The sequence below is a fragment of the Lolium rigidum genome, chromosome 5 (genome assembly GCF_022539505.1).
Source record: "Lolium rigidum isolate FL_2022 chromosome 5, APGP_CSIRO_Lrig_0.1, whole genome shotgun sequence".
Taxonomy (NCBI): Eukaryota; Viridiplantae; Streptophyta; class Magnoliopsida; order Poales; family Poaceae; genus Lolium; species Lolium rigidum.
This window is the reverse complement of record NC_061512.1, coordinates 239,646,274-239,652,613: the sequence shown is the minus strand read 5'-3', so window position 1 is coordinate 239,652,613 and position 6,340 is coordinate 239,646,274.

Here is a 6,340-nt window from a genome sequence, read left to right as displayed (position 1 = left end):
ATTCAGGTGCACTTAAGTGGAGCCGCCGATCTTGGATCAAAAAACTTCCGCCAGGATCTATCGACACCGGGAAAGTTTCGAGGACGTTTTCGTCAAGAACTTTAGATCCACATGCAAGAAGCCTCGCATCGTTGGAAGAGTTGAGGGCGTGTCGACAAAAGCCGATGAGTCAATGAGAAAATACATCCAAAGGTGGAACATCATAAAAAACTCTGCAGAAAATATATCCGACGAGAGAGCAATAGATGCGTTTGTCGCAGGAATCAGAGCGCGGAGATTTTGTCGAGGACTTGGGAAGGACCAATCCAAAAACAAGTATCCGCGTTGATGGAGATAGCAAATAGATGGGCAGACGGAGAAGACGCTGTCCACAATAAACGACACAAGTCGCCGCAGGAGGACCGTAGTCGAAATTATCAGACGAGGCGACGATTTCCTCGACAGCATCAGAATTACGACGCCCCAGGGCAAATTTCGGCAGGATTTCGGTCAAATACAGGAGCAAGCAACAGAGATGATTATCAGAGAAGCAATGAGCAGCGAGGCGATAATAGGGACGACTCCCGTAACAGTGCAAAATAGTGGGCCAAGGTTTCCACGACCTTTTATGTCTCCCGAAGAAATGCCGAACGGACCGTGCCGTATGCATTTTTTCCTCGATAGCAATGGGAAAAGACAATCAGACACCCGCAGTAAAGATTGTCGAAATTTCCAAGCAATGTTCGGATGTGCAGAAAACGCTCACGCACGAGCAAAGCACAGAGAAACCCTCGGGAGCCTAGGAGCGAAATTCATCTACCGCCACCTCCCGCGATTACGTAAGGCAATCAACACCAGCTCGTAATAGCGGCAGCACCAAGCACCACCACCCTATGTTGATCCTAACTCCAACGGAGCAGATGTCGATGATTCGGAAGGGAAGGCCATCCAATAGAGCTCAAAAAGTAATATCGCGACAGTGTTCATGGCGGAGAAAATGCCTCCACCAACAGCTGAGTACCTCAATTGGTCGGACAAGACATCGGCTTCACCATAGCGGACCACCCGCAGCAGGTTCCTCGACCAGTGGCGGCCAAGCACTCATTCTCGCCAGCAGCTATCGCAGGATTTGACGTTTCTCGAGTATTCATAGATGGCGGCAAGCAGCCTCAAACCTCATGTACGCAGATACATTGAGGAAGATGAACATATCCTTAGCAAACCCGAAGCCACCGTACACAAGGTTCCACGGCATCACACCAGAAAAACCAAGTTACCCATTGGGGAAGATCAACCTCGACGTTCGCTTTGGAACCCGAGAAAATTATAGAATCGAGAAGTCCGGAGTTTGAAGTCGTGGATTTCCCATCACAGTACTCACGCTTTGTTGGGACGACCAGCATACGCTAGATTTATGGCAGTACCACACTATACATACCTGTTATGGAGATTGCCTGGACCCAAGGGACCAATCACGGTCAAAGGGAGTTTCGCTTAGCCGATAAGTGCGACAAGGATTTCCATCGATTGTCGAAACCTTCGGGATGCAAGCGGAATACTTGGCGTCGAAGAGCATGACCGATTACGACGTACCGCCGGACGTCGGAAGGCCAAACAAGGAATCAACTTTCAACACAGAGAAAAATTCCAAGGAGGTGCAGATTCACCCGACCGATCCAAAAAAGACGACATCCATTGCAAACAACATGGATATCGCATAGGAAAGCGCGCTCGTCGAGTTCCTCCGTGAGAACTGGAAAATCTTCGCATGGTGTCCAGCCGACATGCCAGGAGTACCCAGGGAACTTGCCGAGCACCACCTAAATTTGGATCCAACAACGAAACCAATCGGACAACCTTTGCGGCGTTTTCGGAACCAAACCGCAAATCCATGCTATCGTAAATAAATCGACTAGAGGAAGCTGGTTTTATCGTGAGAGATATCTACGAAGCCACATGGGTAGCTAACCCAAGTGATGGTGCCGAAGAAAAACACGACAGTCCTTCGCATGTGCGTCGACTTCACGTGTCTAAACAAGCATTGCCCTAAGGATCACTTTCCCTCCCAAGGATCGATCAAATCATCGACTCCACGGCAGTGCTGTGAACGTCTTTCCTTTTTGGATGCATACTCCGGTTATAACCAGATCAGATTAAAAGAAGATGATGAAGCCAAGACAGCGTTTATTACACCGTACGGCGTGTTTTGCTACAAGACAATGCCCTTCGGTCTAAAAACGCGGGAGCAACATATCGGAGGATGATGCGAAATGTTTAGCAACACAGATCGGGAAAAACGTGCAAGTATACATCGATGATGTCGTCATCACATCAAAAAAGGGGACAACGCTGATCGAGGATCTCAAAGAAACTTTTGACAACCTCGACAAATTCCGCCTTAAGTCGAACCCGACGAAGTGTTCTTTTGGCGTCCCAAGCAGGAGAACTTCGGGGTTTCTAGTTTCAGCAAGAGGGATTGAAGCAAATCCCGACAAAATACAAGCCATAGTAACAATGAGGAAGCCAACAAAGTTGAAAGAAATACGAAGCAACTAATCGGGCGAGTCGCAGCTTTGAGCAGATTCGTCGCCGAGTTAGGAGAAAAAGCGTTACCATTTTATGCGCTGATCAAACAAGGAGATAAATTCCAATGGAACGAAGAAGCCGATAGAGCTTTCGAGGATTTGAAGCGAAAAATATCGACACCACCAATCCCGGTGGCTCCAAAGGAAAAGGAACCTCTCCTGCTCGTATATTGCAGCCACACCCCAAGTGGTTAGCTCGGTGTTAGTTGTCGAAAGAGAAGAAGAAGGGAAAATCCATGGAGTACAACTGACCAGTATACTTCGTGAGCGAAGTCTTGTCTCCCTCAAAACAAAGGTACCCTCGCACCAAAAGCTAGCATATGGAGTGTTCACGACAAAGACGAAAATTGCGCCACTATTTTTCGGCACACCCGATCATAGTGGTCAATGAAGCTCCTTTGTCAAATATACCGAACAACCCGGAAGCTACGGGTCGTGTCTCCCTTTGGGGAATAGAACTTTCCCCTCGGGACATCACGTATGAAAAGAAAAGCAATAAAGTCGCAAATACTACCAGACTTCATCGCAGAGTGGATGGAGTTACAAAGTACAGGACCCCCAGATTTATCGAGAACCTGGACTATGAACTTCGATGGGTCCAAGAGGCTTGAGGGGGCTGGCGCAGGAGTAGTACTCATATCACCCGAAGGCGACAAGTTGAAGTACATCCTTCGGATGACGTTCCCTAACGCATCTAACAATGAAGCGGAATATGAGGCTCTCATACACGGGATGAAGATGGCGAAAGCCCTGCGGAGCAACTCGACTAAAAATCTTTGGCGACTCACGGTTGGTAGCTCAGCAAGTTATGAACCAATGTGACGCAATCAATGATAGCATGATGGCATACAAGGAGGTGTACAATGAGCTCGAGAAATTGTTCGATGGATGCGAAGTAAAACATATTAGCGAGATTGAGCAACGACGAAGCCGACGTTCTTGCAAACATCGGGTCGCAGTGCCTTGCAGTCCCACCAGGTGTATTTTGGGAGGAGATAACAGAGAGATCCACTGAGACGACAAAATCAAAAAAGAAGGAGAAGAAACCCTCGGGGCTATCAAGGAGAAGCAAGAGGAAGAAGAAGAAGAGCAAGACCTGGTCCTAGTAATACAGTATACCATGGATGCAGCCATACATATCATATATCCTCAGGAAAGAAATACCGCATGATCCAGCTTGAGGCAAGGCGAGTAATCCGACGCTCCAAAGCTTTCACGGTGGTTAAAGGAGAATTATATAAGCGAAGTATTTCGGGCGTTTTGCAAAGGTGCGTTACACCCGAAGAAGGAAGAATAATTCTAAAGGACGTACATGAAGGAATATGTGGCCACCACGCAAGTAGTCGAGCTATCGCAGCCAAGGTTTTTCGGGCAGGATTCTACCGGTTGACAGAGCAATAGAGGACGCTAAGGACATAGTACGAACTTGCGACGCGTGTCAAAGGTTTGCCGCAAAACCTCACTCTCCAAGCAGCAGAGCTAGCACCAATACCTTTGTCATGGCCCTTTGCACAATGGGGACTCGACATGGTTGGCAAGTTACACAAATCGTCGCCAGGAGGAAAGGAATACATGCTAGTAGCCGTCGACAAATTCACAAAGTGGATAGAAGCAAAGCCGATAAATTCACCGGACGGAGCATCTCGCAGTAAAATTCATAAAAGACCTCGTCTTCGGGTTTGGAGTGCCCCACAAAGCATCGTCACGTACAACGGCAAGCAACTTCACGTCCAATGAATTCAAAGACTATTGCGAAGAGGTGGGTATCAAGCTGAACTTTGCATCGCTTGCACACCCTCAAACCAATGGGCAAGTCGAGAAAGCCAATGGCATCATCTCGCAATGGCATCAAGAAGCGCTTGCTAGGACCACTAGAAAAAGCTCGACATACCCGGCCCGAAGAACTACCAAGTGTGTTGTGGAGCATCCGAACAACTCCAAATACAGACGACACAGAAACTCCGTTCTTTCCGGTACATGGAGCGGAATGATACTACCAATCGAGATAGAGCACAACTCTCCACGTGTCGCGGAGTATGACGAAGAAACGTCGAGGAAAGCATTAGAAGATGATGTGGATGCACTTGATGAAGCTCGAGACGAAGTATTGTCTCGAGTAACCAAATATCAACAGGACTTGAAGAATTACCACAGTCGACGTTTGCGGCCAAGATCTTTTCGGTGGGCGACCTAGTTCTTCGGCTCACGCAGAAAAGTCATGAAAAACTCGAGTCACCGTGGCTCGGCCCTTACATCGTCACGGAAGTAATCGGAGGAGGAGCATACAGGATAAAGGACAAGAAGACAGGGGTGGAGGAGCCAAACCCCCGGAACGTGGCGCAACTCGGGCGGTTCTACGCCTAGAGTCGAAATATAGTCCTTGTAAAACTTCAATGTAATGAAACGCCCGCGAGTTTTCGGACGCACTCTTTTCCTTTTTCGGGGCACCGAGTGGGGCCGGAGAAGGTTTTTAATGAGGCGGGCTCGCGGTGCTGCAATATAATAAAGATAGTGGCTATATCACCTTCTTCTTTGTCAACGCGACCAAAGTCATCGTTCCGACGAATTTCAATATAGTTCATCGATAAAAGAAGAAAAAATCTTGCCTTGGTATTCAAATACCTCGTGAGTCAATAAAAATACAAAATAGTACTCAATAAAAGCTCGGGGGCTCACACTTGCCTTCAATATATAAATGCCTTGGTCCACAACCTCGCAAATATACAAATATAGAAAAAGTCACCGAAATACTCGGGGCTAGGCAAACATAGAAATATAATGGTTGCTTTACAATATGGTCATGGACTACAAAGAAGAAATTTCTACAAGAAGCAAATAACTAGTCTTGATTCAAGTATGTCGTCAAGAGTAACTCGTTCTCCTCGGGAGCAGCACCAAGAAAGTCGGCATAATGGCCATCGGCAAAAAAGTCGGCATCCATCCGAAGAAGGTCCTCAATCATTTCTTCGGCTATAGGTGTAACCTTCGTGTTAATCCTATCAACACCAACTCTCCGGCGTTTTACCTTTTGATGAACCCTATCGACAACTTGGGCAAGGTCAAGCTTTGAGTGACAGATCCGGAGCATGATAAGAGCAAATCCGGCACCAGCCTACCGCTTGTGCTTTGACAAAATCGTGGATATCGCGAGCATCCTTGAATCTCTCCATCAATTCAGGAAGAGTTTTTGGTGGGACATTCCGAGGAAACATGGAGTTGTAAACCATAGATAAGGTTTTGGTACGAAGTGAAGGAAATCACGGGTTTGAGAGGTACGATCCTGAAATCCGATAATTTGGCGGGTCCTCTCCGGAGTGGCCCAAAACAAAGAACCATGGTCCAAGGAAAGATTGACAAGGAGGTTTGTCCTAGTGTTTACCCTCTCTTCCTCGGCAGCAAGCATCAATAAAGGCACCTATCAACACAACAAAGGGACAACCTTTAGGAGACAATAGCATGAAGATGAAAGATATCACAAGACGAGACAAACATACCCGACATATCTCGCACCGGCTTCATTCATTAACTCGAGCATGAAATTTTCTCGAGTGACCGCTTTTTCGGCTTCGAAACAAGCAATCTCCTTAGCGACCATAGCCTCATGGACCTGTCGAAGGGCAACTTTTTCGGCTTCGGATGATTTACGAGACTGCTCCATCATCACAAGTGTTTGCTTTTTCGCATACTCGAAGTTGTTGTCGAAGATCATTCAACTCTTGCGACAGGGTATCATCGACAAAGTGCGATATCGATACAGCTCTCTCCGCGCGGAAGAA